This window comes from Narcine bancroftii, chromosome 5, assembly GCF_036971445.1.
Source record: "Narcine bancroftii isolate sNarBan1 chromosome 5, sNarBan1.hap1, whole genome shotgun sequence".
In the NCBI taxonomy this organism is placed as follows: Eukaryota; Metazoa; Chordata; class Chondrichthyes; order Torpediniformes; family Narcinidae; genus Narcine; species Narcine bancroftii.
In genome coordinates, this window is record NC_091473.1 from 156,210,236 (window position 1) to 156,225,382 (window position 15,147).

Here is a 15,147-nt window from a genome sequence, read left to right on the forward strand (position 1 = left end):
ATCAGACACGAGGATTCAGAGGCTGGGAATCAGACGGGGGGAATCAAAGGCGGGGAATGAAGCTGGGGAATCAGAGGCAGGGAATCAGAGTTGGGGATTCAGAGGCGAGGAATCAGATATGGGGAAACAGAGGCGGGGAATCAGAGGCGGGCAAACAGAGGCGGGGAATTAGATATGGGGAATCAGTGGTGGGGAATCAGAGGTGGTGAATCAGAGATGGGGAATCACAGGCGGGGAATCAGAGGCAGGGAATAGAACGCGGGGAATCAGAGGCAGGGAATCAGAGCTGGGGAATCAGAGGCGGGGAATCATAGTTGGGAATCAGAGGCGGGGAATCAGATATGGGGAAACAGAGGCGGGGAATCAGGGGCGGGGAAACAGAGGCGGGGAATCAGATATGGGGAATCGGATGCGGGGTATCAGAGGCGGGAAATCAGAGCTGGGGAATCAGATATGGGGAATCAGAGGTGGGGAATCAGAGGCGTGCAAACAGAGGCGGGGAATCAGATATGGGGAATCAGAGGTGGGGAATCAGAGGCATGTAATCAGATGTGCGGAATCAGAGATGGGGAATCAGAGGCAGGGAATCAGAATCAGAAGCGGGGAGTCAGAGGCCGGGAATCAGAGGCCTGGAATCAGATGCTGGGAGTAAGAGGCCGGGAATCAGAGGTGGGGAATCAGAGTCCGGGAATCAGAGATGGGGATTCAGAGGCGGGGAATCAGAGGCAGGGAATCAAACACGGGGAATCAGAGGCGGGGAATCAGAGCTGGGGAATCAGAGGCTGGGAATCAAAGTTGGGGAATCAGAGGCAGGGAATCAGATATGGGGAAACAGGGGCGGGGAATCAGAGGCGGGGAAACAGAGGCGGGGAATCAAATATGGGGAATCAGAGGCGGGGAATTAGAGTTGGGGAATCAGAGGCGGGGAATCAGAGGCGGGGAAACAGAGGCGGGGAATCAAACACGGGGAATCAGAGGTGGGGAATCAGAGGTTGGGAATCAGTGGCAGGGATCAGAGGCGGGGAATCAGAGGCGGGGAATCAGAGGCAGGGAATCAGATGTGCGGAATCGGAGATGGGGAATCAGAGGCAGGGAATCAGAGGCGGGGAATCAGAGGCCGGGAATCAGATATGGGGAAACAGAGGCGGGGAATCAGAGGCGGGGAAACAGAGGCTGGGAATCAGATATGGGGAATCAGAGGTGGGGAATCAGAGGTTGGGAATCAGAGGCAGGGAATCAGAGGCTTGGAATCAGATGCAGGGAATCAGATGCGGGGAATCAGAGGCGGGGAATCAGAGCTGGGGAATCAGAGGCGGGGACTTAGATATTGGGAAACAGAGGCGGGGAATCAGAGGCGGGGAAACAGAGGCGGGGAATCAGATATGGGGAATCAGAGATGGGGAATCAGAGGCAGGGAATCAGATGTGCGGAATCAGAGATGGGGAATCAAAGGCAGGGAATCAGAATCAGAAGCAGGGAATCAGATGCCGGGAATCAGAGGCCGGAATCAGATGCCGGGAATAAGAGGCCGGAAATCAGAGGTGTGGAATCAGAGTCCGGGAATCAGAGATGGGGATTCAGAGGCGGGGAATGAGATATGGGGAATAAGAGGCGGGGAATCAGAGGCGGGGAAACAGAGGCGGGGAATCAGATATGGCGAATCAGAGGTGGCGAATCAAAGGCGGTGAATCAGAGATGGGGAATCAGAGGCCGGGAATCAGAGGCAGGGAATCAAACACGGGGAATCAGAGGAGGGGAATCAGAATTGGGGAATCAGAGATGGGGAATCAGAGATGGGGAATCAGAGGCAGGGAATCAGACGCGGGGAATCAGAGGTGGTGAATCAGAGATGTGGAATCAGAGGCGGGGAATCAGAGGCAGGGAATCAGACGCGGGGAATAAGAGGCGGGGAATCATAGCTGGCGAATTAGAGGCGGGGAATCAGAGGTGGGGAATCAGAGGCGGGGAATCAGATATTGGGAATCAGAGGTGGGGAGTCAGAGGCGGTGAAACAGAGGCGGGGAATCAGATATGGGGTATCAGAGGTGGGGAATCAGAGGTTGTGAATCAGAGATGGGGAATCAGAGGCGGGGAATCAGAGGCCGGTAATCAGACGCGGGGAATCAGAGGCGGGGAATCAGAGCTGGGAAATTAGAGGCAGGGAATCAGAGTTGGGGATTCAGAGGCGGGGAATCAGATATGGGGAAACAGAGGCGGGGAATCAGAGGCGGGCAAATAGTGGCGGGGATCAGAGTCGGGGAATCAGAGGCAGGGAATCAGATGTGCGGAATCAGAGATCGGGAATCAGAGGTGGGGAATCAGAGGCTGTGAATCAGAGATGGGGAATCAGAGGCGGGGAATCAGAGGCAGGAAATCAGACACGGGGATTCAGAGGCTGGGAATCAGACGGGGGGAATCAAAGGCGGGGAATCAGAGCTGGGGAATCAGAGGCAGGGAATCAGAGTTGGGGATTCAGAGGCGGGGAATCAGATATGGGGAAACAGAGGCGGGGAATCAGAGGCGGGCAAACAGAGGCGGGGAATTAGATATGGGGAATCAGAGGTGGGGAATCAGAGGTGGTGAATCAGAGATGGGGAATCACAGGCGGGGAATCAGAGGCAGGGAATAGAACGCGGGGAATCAGAGGCAGGGAATCAGAGTTGGGGCATCAGAGGTTGGGAATTAGATATGGGGAAACAGAGGCGGGAAATCAGATATGGGGAATCAGAGGTGGGGAATCAGAGGCAGGGAATCAGATGTGCGGAATCAGAGATGGGGAATCAGAGGCAGGGAATCAGAATCAGAAGCGGGGAATCAGAGGCCGGGAATCAGAGGCCGGGAATCAGATGCTGGGAATAAGAGGCCGGGAATCAGAGGTGGGGAATCAGAGTCCGGGAATCAGAGATGGGGATTCAGAGGCGGGGAATGAGATATGGAGAATCAGAGGCGGGGAATCAGAGGCAGGGAAACAGAGGTGGGGAATCAGATATGTGGAATCAGAGGTGGCGAATCAAAGGCGGTGAATCAGAGATGGGGAATCAGAGGCGGGGAATCAGAGGCAGGGAATCATACACGGGAAATCAGAGGCGGGGAATCAGAGCTGGCGAATCAGAGGCGGGGAATCAGATATGGGGAATCAGAGGTGTGGAATCAGAGGTTGGGAATCAGAGGCAGGGAATCAGAGGCGGGGAAACAGAGGCGGGGAATCAGATATGGGGAATCAGAGGTGGCGAATCAAAGGCGGTGAAACAGAGATGGGGAATCAGGGCAGGGAATCAGAGGCAGGGAATCAAACACGGGGAATCAGAGCTGGGGAATCAGAGGCGGGGAATTAGAGTTGGGGAATCAGAGGAGGGGAATCAGAGGCGGGGAAACAGAGGCGGGGAATCAGATATGGGGAATCAGAGGTGGGGAATCAGAGGTTGGGAATCAGAGATGGGGAAACAGGGTCAGGGAATCAGAGGCGGGGAAACAGAGGCGGGGAATCAGATATGGGGAATCAGAGGTGTGGAATCAGAGGTTGGGAATCAGAGGCAGGGAATCAGAGGCGGGGAAACAGAGGCGGGGAATCAGATATGGGGAATCAGAGGTGGCGAATCAAAGGCGGTGAAACAGAGATGGGGAATCAGGGCAGGGAATCAGAGGCAGGGAATCAAACACGGGGAATCAGAGCTGGGGAATCAGAGGCGGGGAATTAGAGTTGGGGAATCAGAGGAGGGGAATCAGAGGCGGGGAAACAGAGGCGGGGAATCAGATATGGGGAATCAGAGGTGGGGAATCAGAGGTTGGGAATCAGAGGCAGGGAATCAGAGGTGGGGAGTCAGAGGCGGGGAATCAGAGGCAGGGAATCAGATGTGCGGAATCGGAGATGGGGAATCAGAGGCAGGGAATCAGGGGCGGGGAATCAGAGGCGGGGAATCAGAGGCCGGGAATCAGATATGGGGAAACAGAGGTTGGGAATCAGAGGCGGGGAAACAGAGGCGGGGAATCAGATATGGGGAATCAGAGGTGGGGAATCAGAGGTTGGGAATCAGAGGCTGGGAATCAGAGGCATGGAATCAGATGCAGGGAATCAGATGCGGGGAATCAGAGGCGGGGAATCAGAGCTGGGGAACCAGAGGTGGGGAATCAGAGTTGGGGAATCAGAGGCGGGGACTTAGATATTGGGAAACAGAGGCGGGGAATCAGAGGCGGGGAAACAGAGGGGGGTAATCAGAGGCAGGGAATCAGATGTGCGGAATCAGAGATGGGGAATCAGAGGCAGGGAATCAGAATCAGAAGCAGGGAATCAGAGGCCGGGAATCAGAGGCCGGAATCAGATGCCGGGAATAAGAGGCCGGGAATCAGAGGTGGGGAATCAGATATGGAGAATCAGAGGTGGGGAATCAGAGGTTGTGAATCAGAGATGGGGAATCAGAGGCGGGGAATCAGAGGCCGGTAATCAGACGCGGGGAATCAGAGGCGGGGAATCAGAGGCGGGGAAACAGAGGCGGGGAATCAGATTTGGGGAATCAGAGGTGGCGAATCAAAGGCGGTGAATCAGAGATGGGGAATCAGAGGCCGGGAATCAGAGGCAGGGAATCAAACACGGGGAATCAGAGGCGGGGAATCAGAGCTGGGGAATCAGAGGCGGGGAATCAGAGTTGGGGAATCAGAGGCGGGGAATCAGATGCAGGGAATCAATATGGGAAATCAGAGGTGGGGAATCAGAGGTTGGGAATCAGAGGAAGGGAATCAGAGGCGAGGAATCAGAGCTGGGGAATCAGAGGCGGGGAATCAGAATTGGGGAATCAGAGATGGGGAATCAGAGATGGGGAATCAGAGGCGGGGAATCAGACGCGGGGAATCAGAGGTGGTGAATCAGAGATGTGGAATCAGAGGCGGGGAATCAGAGGCATGGAATCAGACGCGGGGAATCAGAGGCGGGGAATCATAGCTGGCGAATCAGAGGCGGGGAATCAGAGGTGGGGAATCAGAGGCGGGGAATCAGATATTGGGAATCAGAGGTGGGGAATCAGAGGCGGGGAAACAGAGGCGGGGAATCAGATATGGGGAATCAGAGGTGGGGAATCAGAGGTTGTGAATCAGAGATGGGGAATCAGAGGCGGGGAATCAGAGGTTGTGAATCAGAGATGGGGAATCAGAGGCGGGGAATCAGAGGCCGGTAATCAGACGCGGGGAATCAGAGGCGGGGAATCAGAGCTGGGAAATTAGAGGCAGGGAATCAGAGTTGGGGATTCAGAGGCGGGGAATCAGAGCTGGCGAATCAGAGGCGGGGAATCAGATATGGGGAATCAGAGGTGTGGAATCAGAGGTTGGGAATCAGAGGCAGGGAATCAGAGGCGGGGAAACAGAGGCGGGGAATCAGATATGGGGAATCAGAGGTGGCGAATCAAAGGCGGTGAAACAGAGATGGGGAATCAGGGCAGGGAATCAGAGGCAGGGAATCAAACACGGGGAATCAGAGCTGGGGAATCAGAGGCGGGGAATTAGAGTTGGGGAATCAGAGGAGGGGAATCAGAGGCGGGGAAACAGAGGCGGGGAATCAGATATGGGGAATCAGAGGTGGGGAATCAGAGGTTGGGAATCAGAGATGGGGAAACAGGGGCAGGGAATCAGAGGCGGGGAAACAGAGGCGGGGAATCAGATATGGGGAATCAGAGGTGTGGAATCAGAGGTTGGGAATCAGAGGCAGGGAATCAGAGGCGGGGAAACAGAGGCGGGGAATCAGATATGGGGAATCAGAATTGGGGAATCAGAGATGGGGAATCAGAGATGGGGAATCAGGGCAGGGAATCAGAGGCAGGGAATCAAACACGGGGAATCAGAGCTGGGGAATCAGAGGCGGGGAATTAGAGTTGGGGAATCAGAGGAGGGGAATCAGAGGCGGGGAAACAGAGGCGGGGAATCAGATATGGGGAATCAGAGGTGGGGAATCAGAGGTTGGGAATCAGAGGCAGGGAATAAGAGGTGGGGAATCAGAGGCGGGGAATCAGAGGCAGGGAATCAGATGTGCGGAATCGGAGATGGGGAATCAGAGGCAGGGAATCAGAGGCCGGGAATCAGATATGGGGAAACAGAGGTTGGGAATCAGAGGCGGGGAAACAGAGGCGGGGAATCAGATATGGGGAATCAGAGGTGGGGAATCAGAGGTTGGGAATCAGAGGCAGGGAATCAGAGGCTTGGAATCAGATGCATGGAATCAGATGCGGGGAATCAGAGGCGGGGAATCAGAGCTGGGGAACCAGAGGTGGGGAATCAGAGTTGGGGAATCAGAGGCGGGGACTTAGATATTGGGAAACAGAGGCGGGGAATCAGAGGCGGGGAAACAGAGGGGGGTAATCAGAGGCAGGGAATCAGATGTGCGGAATCAGAGATGGGGAATCAGAGGCAGGGAATCAGAATCAGAAGCAGGGAATCAGAGGCCGGGAATCAGAGGCCGGAATCAGATGCCGGGAATAAGAGGCCGGGAATCAGAGGTGGGGAATCAGATATGGGGAATCAGAGGTGGGGAATCAGAGGTTGTGAATCAGAGATGGGGAATCAGAGGCGGGGAATCAGAGGCCGGTAATCAGATGCGGGGAATCAGAGGCGGGGAATCAGACATGGGAAATTAGAGGCAGGGAATCAGAGTTGGGGATTCAGAGGCGGGGAATCAGATATGGGGAAACAGAGGCGGGGAATCAGAGGCGGGGAAACAGAGGCGGGGAATCAGATATAGGGAATCAGAGGTGGGGAATCAAAGTTGGGGAATCAGAGGCGGGGACTTAGATATGGGGAAACAGAGGCGGGGAATCAGAGGCGGGGAAACAGAGGCGGGGAATCAGATATGGGGAATCAGAGGTGGGGAATCAGAGGCAGGGAATTAGATGTGCGGAATCAGAGATGGGGAATCAGAGGCAGGGAATCCGAATCAGAAGCAGGGAATCAGAGGCCGGGAATCAGAGGCCGGAATCAGATGCCGGGAATAAGAGGCCGGGAATCAGAGGTGGGGAATCAGAGTCCGGGAATCTGAGGCAGGGAATCAGACGCGGGGAATCAGAGGTGGTGAATCAGAGATGTGGAATCAGAGGCGGGGAATCAGAGGCAGGGAATCAGACGCGGGGAATAAGAGGCGGGGAATCATAGCTGGCGAATCAGAGGCGGGGAATCAGAGGTGGGGAATCAGAGGCGGGGAATCAGATATTGGGAATCAGAGGTGGGGAATCAGAGGCGGTGAAACAGAGGCGGGGAATCAGATATGGGGTATCAGAGGTGGGGAATCAGAGGTTGTGAATCAGAGATGGGGAATCAGAGGCGGGGAATCAGAGGCCGGTAATCAGACGCGGGGAATCAGAGGCGGGGAATCAGAGCTGGGAAATTAGAGGCAGGGAATCAGAGTTGGGGATTCAGAGGCGGGGAATCAGATGCAGGGAATCAATATGGGAAATCAGAGGTGGGGAATCAGAGGTTGGGAATCAGAGGAAGGGAATCAGAGGCGAGGAATCAGAGCTGGGGAATCAGAGGCGGGGAATCAGAATTGGGGAATCAGAGATGGGGAATCAGAGATGGGGAATCAGAGGCGGGGAATCAGACGCGGGGAATCAGAGGTGGTGAATCAGAGATGTGGAATCAGAGGCGGGGAATCAGAGGCAGGGAATCAGACGCGGGGAATCAGAGGCGGGGAATCATAGCTGGCGAATCAGAGGCGGGGAATCAGAGGTGGGGAATCAGAGGCGGGGAATCAGATATTGGGAATCAGAGGTGGGGAATCAGAGGCGGGGAAACAGAGGCGGGGAATCAGATATGGGGAATCAGAGGTGGGGAATCAGAGGTTGTGAATCAGAGATGGGGAATCAGAGGCGGGGAATCAGATGCCGGTAATCAGACGCGGGGAATCAGAGGCGGGGAATCAGACATGGGAAATTAGAGGCAGGGAATCAGAGTTGGGGATTCAGAGGCGGGGAATCAGATATGGGGAAACAGAGGCGGGGAATCAGAGGCGGGGAAACAGAGGCGGGGAATCAGATATAGGGAATCAGAGGTGGGGAATCAGAGGTTGGGAATCAGAGGCTGGGAATCAGAGGCTTGGAATCAGATGCATGGAATCATATGCGGGGAATCAGAGGCGGGGAATCAGAGCTGGGGAATCAGAGGTGGGGAATCAAAGTTGGGGAATCAGAGGCGGGGACTTAGATATGGGGAAACAGAGGCGGGGAATCAGAGGCGGGGAAACAGAGGCGGGGAATCAGATATGGGGAATCAGAGGTGGGGAATCAGAGGCAGGGAATTAGATGTGCGGAATCAGAGATGGGGAATCAGAGGCAGGGAATCAGAATCAGAAGCAGGGAATCAGAGGCCGGGAATCAGAGGCCGGAATCAGATGCCGGGAATAAGAGGCCGGGAATCAGAGGTGGGGAATCAGAGTCCGGGAATCAGAGGCAGGGAATCAGACGCGGGGAATCAGAGGTGGTGAATCAGAGATGTGGAATCAGAGGCGGGGAATCAGAGGCAGGGAATCAGACGCGGGGAATAAGAGGCGGGGAATCATAGCTGGCGAATCAGAGGCGGGGAATCAGAGGTGGGGAATCAGAGGCGGGGAATCAGATATTGGGAATCAGAGGTGGGGAATCAGAGGCGGTGAAACAGAGGCGGGGAATCAGATATGGGGTATCAGAGGTGGGGAATCAGAGGTTGTGAATCAGAGATGGGGAATCAGAGGCGGGGAATCAGAGGCCGGTAATCAGACGCGGGGAATCAGAGGCGGGGAATCAGAGCTGGGAAATTAGAGGCAGGGAATCAGAGTTGGGGATTCAGAGGCGGGGAATCAGATATGGGGAAACAGAGGCGGGGAATCAGAGGCGAGCAAATAGAGGCGGGGATCAGATATGGGGAAACAGAGGCGGGGAATCAGAGGCGGGGAAACAGAGGCGGGGAATCAGATATGGGGATCAGAGGTGGGGAATCAGAGGTTGGGAATCAGAGGCTGGGAATCAGAGGCTGGGAATCAGATGCATGGAATCAGATGCGGGGAATCAGAGGCGGAGTATCAGAGCTGGGGAATCAGAGGTGGGGAATCAAAGTTGGGGAATCAGAGGCGGGGACTTAGATATGGGGAAACAGAGGCGGGGAATCAGAGGCGGGGCAACAGAGGCGGGGAATCAGATATGGGGAATCAGAGGTGGGGAATCAGAGGCAGGGAATTAGATTTGCGGAATTAGAGATGGGGAATCAGAAGCATGGAATCAGAGGCCGGGAATCAGAGGCCGGAATCAGATGCCGGGAATAAGAGGCCGGGAATCAGAGGTGGGGAATCAGAGTCCGGGAATCAGAGATGGGGAATCAGAGGCGGGGAATGAGATATGGGGAATCAGAGGCGGGGAATCAGAGGCGGGGAAACAGAGGCGAGGAATCAGATATGGGGAATCAGACGTGGCGAATCAAAGGCGTTGAATCAGAGATGGGGAATCAGAGGCGGGAAATCAGAGGCAGGGAATCAAACACGGGGAATCAAAGGCGGGGAATCAGAGCTGGGGAATCAGAGGCGGGGAATCAGAGTTGGGGAATCAGAGGCGGGGAATCAGAGCTGGGGAATCAGAGGTGGGGATCAGAGTCGGGGAAGCAGAGGCAGGGAATCAGATGTGCGGAATCAGAGATGGGGAATCAGAGGTGGGGAATCAGAGGCTGTGAATCAGAGATGGGGAATCAGAGGCGGGGAATCAGAGGCAGGAAATCAGACACGGGGATTCAGAGGCTGGGAATCAGACGGGGGGAATCAAAGGCGGGGAATCAGAGCTGGGGAATCAGAGGCAGGGAATCAGAGTTGGGGATTCAGAGGCGGGGAATCAGATATGGGGAAACAGAGGCGGGGAATCAGAGGCGGGCAAACAGAGGCGGGGAATTAGATATGGGGAATCAGAGGTGGGGAATCAGAGGTGGTGAATCAGAGATGGGGAATCACAGGCGGGGAATCAGAGGCAGGGAATAGAACGCGGGGAATCAGAGGCAGGGAATCAGAGTTGGGGCATCAGAGGTTGGGAATTAGATATGGGGAAACAGAGGCGGGGAATCAGAGGCGGGGAAACAGAGGCGGGAAATCAGATATGGGGAATCAGAGGTGGGGAATCAGAGGCAGGGAATCAGATGTGCGGAATCAGAGATGGGGAATCAGAGGCAGGGAATCAGAATCAGAAGCGGGGAATCAGAGGCCGGGAATCAGAGGCCGGGAATCAGATGCTGGGAATAAGAGGCCGGGAATCAGAGGTGGGGAGTCAGAGTCCGGGAATCAGAGATGGGGATTCAGAAGCGGGGAATGAGATATGGAGAATCAGAGGCGGGGAATCAGAGGTGGGGAAACAGAGGTGGGGAATCAGATATGTGGAATCAGTGGTGGCGAATCAAAGGCGGTGAATCAGAGATGGGGAATCAGAGGCGGGGAATCAGAGGCAGGGAATCAAACACGGGAAATCAGAGGCGGGGAATCAGAGCTGGGGAATCAGAGGCGGGGAATCAGAGTTGGGGAATCAGAGGCAGGGAATCAGATATGGGGAAACAGGGGCAGGGAATCAGAGGCGGGGAAACAGAGGCGGGGAATCAGATATGGGGAATCAGAGGTGTGGAATCAGAGGTTGGGAATCAGAGGCAGGGAATCAGAGGCGGGGAAACAGAGGCGGGGAGTCAGATATGGGGAATCAGAGGTGGCGAATCAAAGGCGGTGAAACAGAGATGGGGAATCAGGGCAGGGAATCAGAGGCAGGGAATCAAACACGGGGAATCAGAGCTGGGGAATCAGAGGCGGGGAATTAGAGTTGGGGAATCAGAGGAGGGGAATCAGAGGCGGGGAAACAGAGGCGGGGAATCAGATATGGGGAATCAGAGGTGGGGAATCAGAGGTTGGGAATCAGAGGCAGGGAATCAGAGGTGGGGAATCAGAGGCGGGGAATCAGAGGCAGGGAATCAGATGTGCGGAATCGGAGATGGGGAATCAGAGGCAGGGAATCAGAGGCGGGGAATCAGAGGCGGGGAATCAGAGGCCGTGAATCAGATATGGGGAAACAGAGGTGGGGAATCAGAGGCGGGGAAACAGAGGCGGGGAATCAGATATGGGGAATCAGAGGTGTGGAATCAGAGGTTGGGAATCAGAGGCAGGGAATCAGAGGCTTGGAATCAGATGCAGGGAATCAGATGCGGGGAATCAGAGGCGGGGAATCAGAGCTGGGGAATCAGAGGTGGGGAATCAGAGTTGGGGAATCAGAGGCGGGGACTTAGATATTGGGAAACAGAGACGGGGAATCAGAGGCGGGGAAACAGAGGGGGGTAATCAGAGGCAGGGAATCAGATGTGCGGAATCAGAGATGGGGAATCAGAGGCAGGGAATCAGAATCAGAAGCAGGGAATCAGAGGCCGGGAATCAGAGGCCGGAATCAGATGCCGGGAATAAGAGGCCGGGAATCAGAGGTGGGGAATCAGATATGGGGAATCAGAGGTGGGGAATCAGAGGTTGTGAATCAGAGATGGGAATCAGAGGCGGGGAATCAGAGGCCGGTAATCAGATGCGGGGAATCAGAGGCGGGGAATCAGAGGCGGGGAAACAGAGGCAGCGAATCAGATTTGGGGAATCAGAGGTGGCGAATCAAAGGCGGTGAATCAGAGATGGGGAATCAGAGGCCGGGAATCAGAGGCAGGGAATCAAACACGGGGAATCAGAGGCGGGGAATCAGAGCTGGGGAATCAGAGGCGGGGAATCAGAGTTGGGGAATCAGAGGCGGGGAATCAGATGCAGGGAATCAATATGGGAAATCAGAGGTGGGGAATCAGAGGTTGGGAATCAGAGGAAGGGAATCAGAGGCGAGGAATCAGAGCTGGGGAATCAGAGGCGGGGAATCAGAATTGAGGAATCAGAGATGGGGAATCAGAGATGGGGAATCAGAGGCGGGGAATCAGACGCGGGGAATCAGAGGTGGTGAATCAGAGATGTGGAATCAGAGGCGGGGAATCAGAGGCAGGGAATCAGAGGCGGGGAAACAGAGGCGGGGAATCAGATATGGGGAATCAGAGGTGTGGAATCAGAGGTTGGGAATCAGAGGCAGGGAATCAGAGGCGGGGAAACAGAGGCGGGGAGTCAGATATGGGGAATCAGAGGTGGCGAATCAAAGGCGGTGAAACAGAGATGGGGAATCAGGGCAGGGAATCAGAGGCAGGGAATCAAACACGGGGAATCAGAGCTGGGGAATCAGAGGCGGGGAATTAGAGTTGGGGAATCAGAGGAGGGGAATCAGAGGCGGGGAAACAGAGGCGGGGAATCAGATATGGGGAATCAGAGGTGGGGAATCAGAGGTTGGGAATCAGAGGCAGGGAATCAGAGGTGGGGAATCAGAGGCGGGGAATCAGAGGCAGGGAATCAGATGTGCGGAATCGGAGATGGGGAATCAGAGGCAGGGAATCAGAGGCGGGGAATCAGAGGCGGGGAATCAGAGGCCGTGAATCAGATATGGGGAAACAGAGGTGGGGAATCAGAGGCGGGGAAACAGAGGCGGGGAATCAGATATGGGGAATCAGAGGTGGGGAATCAGAGGTTGGGAATCAGAGGCAGGGAATCAGAGGCTTGGAATCAGATGCAGGGAATCAGATGCGGGGAATCAGAGGCGGGGAATCAGAGCTGGGGAATCAGAGGTGGGGAATCAGAGTTGGGGAATCAGAGGCGGGGACTTAGATATTGGGAAACAGAGACGGGGAATCAGAGGCGGGGAAACAGAGGGGGGTAATCAGAGGCAGGGAATCAGATGTGCGGAATCAGAGATGGGGAATCAGAGGCAGGGAATCAGAATCAGAAGCAGGGAATCAGAGGCCGGGAATCAGAGGCCGGAATCAGATGCCGGGAATAAGAGGCCGGGAATCAGAGGTGGGGAATCAGATATGGGGAATCAGAGGTGGGGAATCAGAGTTTGTGAATCAGAGATGGGAATCAGAGGCGGGGAATCAGAGGCCGGTAATCAGATGCGGGGAATCAGAGGCGGGGAATCAGAGGCGGGGAAACAGAGGCAGCGAATCAGATTTGGGGAATCAGAGGTGGCGAATCAAAGGCGGTGAATCAGAGATGGGGAATCAGAGGCCGGGAATCAGAGGCAGGGAATCAAACACGGGGAATCAGAGGCGGGGAATCAGAGCTGGGGAATCAGAGGCGGGGAATCAGAGTTGGGGAATCAGAGGCGGGGAATCAGATGCAGGGAATCAATATGGGAAATCAGAGGTGGGGAATCAGAGGTTGGGAATCAGAGGAAGGGAATCAGAGGCGAGGAATCAGAGCTGGGGAATCAGAGGCGGGGAATCAGAATTGAGGAATCAGAGATGGGGAATCAGAGATGGGGAATCAGAGGCGGGGAATCAGACGCGGGGAATCAGAGGTGGTGAATCAGAGATGTGGAATCAGAGGCGGGGAATCAGAGGCAGGGAATCAGACGCGGGGAATCAGAGGCGGGGAATCATAGCTGGCGAATCAGAGGCGGGGAATCAGAGGTGGGGAATCAGAGGCGGGGAATCAGATATTGGGAATCAGAGATGGGGAATCAGAGGCGGGGAAACAGAGGCGGGGAATCAGATATGGGGAATTAGAGGTGGGGAATCAGAGGTTGTGAATCAGAGATGGGGAATCAGAGGCGGGGAATTAGAGTTGGGGAATCAGAGGCGGGGAATCAGAGGCGGGGAAACAGAGGCGGGGAATCAAACACGGGGAATCAGAGGTGGGGAATCAGAGGTTGGGAATCAGAGGCAGGGAATCAGAGGCGGGGAATCAGAGGCGGGGAATCAGAGGCAGGGAATCAGATGTGCGGAATCGGAGATGGGGAATCAGAGGCAGGGAATCAGAGGCGGGGAATCAGAGGCTGGGAATCAGATATGGGGAATCAGAGGTGGGGAATCAGAGGTTGGGAATCAGAGGCAGGGAATCAGAGGCTTGGAATCAGATGCAGGGAATCAGATGCGGGGAATCAGAGGCGGGGAATCAGAGCTGGGGAATCAGAGGCGGGGACTTAGATATTGGGAAACAGGGGCGGGGAATCAGAGGCGGGGAAACAGAGGCGGGGAATCAGATATGGGGAATCAGAGATGGGGAATCAGAGGCAGGGAATCAGATGTGCGGAATCAGAGATGGGGAATCAAAGGCAGGGAATCAGAATCAGAAGCAGGGAATCAGATGCCGGGAATCAGAGGCCGGAATCAGATGCCGGGAATAAGAGGCCGGAAATCAGAGGTGGGGAATCAGAGTCCGGGAATCAGAGATGGGGATTCAGAGGCGGGGAATGAGATATGGGGAATAAGAGGCGGGGAATCAGAGGCGGGGAAACAGAGGCGGGGAATCAGATATGGCGAATCAGAGGTGGCGAATCAAAGGCGGTGAATCAGAGATGGGGAATCAGAGTCCGGAAATCAGAGGCAGGGAATCAAACACGGGGAATCAGAGGAGGGGAATCAGAATTGGGGAATCAGAGATGGGGAATCAGAGATGGGGAAACAGAGGCAGGGAATCAGACGCGGGGAATCAGAGGTGGTGAATCAGAGATGTAGAATCAGAGGCGGGGAATCAGAGGCAGGGAATCAGACGCGGGGAATAAGAGGCGGGGAATCGTAGCTGGCGAATCAGAGGCGGGGAATCAGAGGTGGGGAATCAGAGGCGGGGAATCAGATATTGGGAATCAGAGGTGGAGAATCAGAGGCGGTGAAACAGAGGCGGGGAATCAGATATGGGGTATCAGAGGTGGGGAATCAGAGGTTGTGAATCAGAGATGGGGAATCAGAGGCGGGGAATCAGAGGCCGGTAATCAGACGCGGGGAATCAGAGGCGGGGAATCAGAGCTGGGAAATTAGAGGCAGGGAATCAGAGTTGGGGATTCAGAGGCGGGGAATCAGATATGGGGAAACAGAGGCGGGGAATCAGAGGCGGGCAAATAGAGGCGGGGATCAGATATGGGGAAACAGAGGCGGGGAATCAGAGGCGGGGAAACAGAGGCGGGGAATCAGATATGGGGATCAGAGGTGGGGAATCAGAGGTTGGGAATCAGAGGCTGGGAATCAGAGGCTGGCAATCAGATGCATGGAATAAGATGCGGGGAATCAGAGGCGGGGAATCAGAGCTGGGGAATCAGAGGTGGGGAATCAAAGTTGGGGAATCAG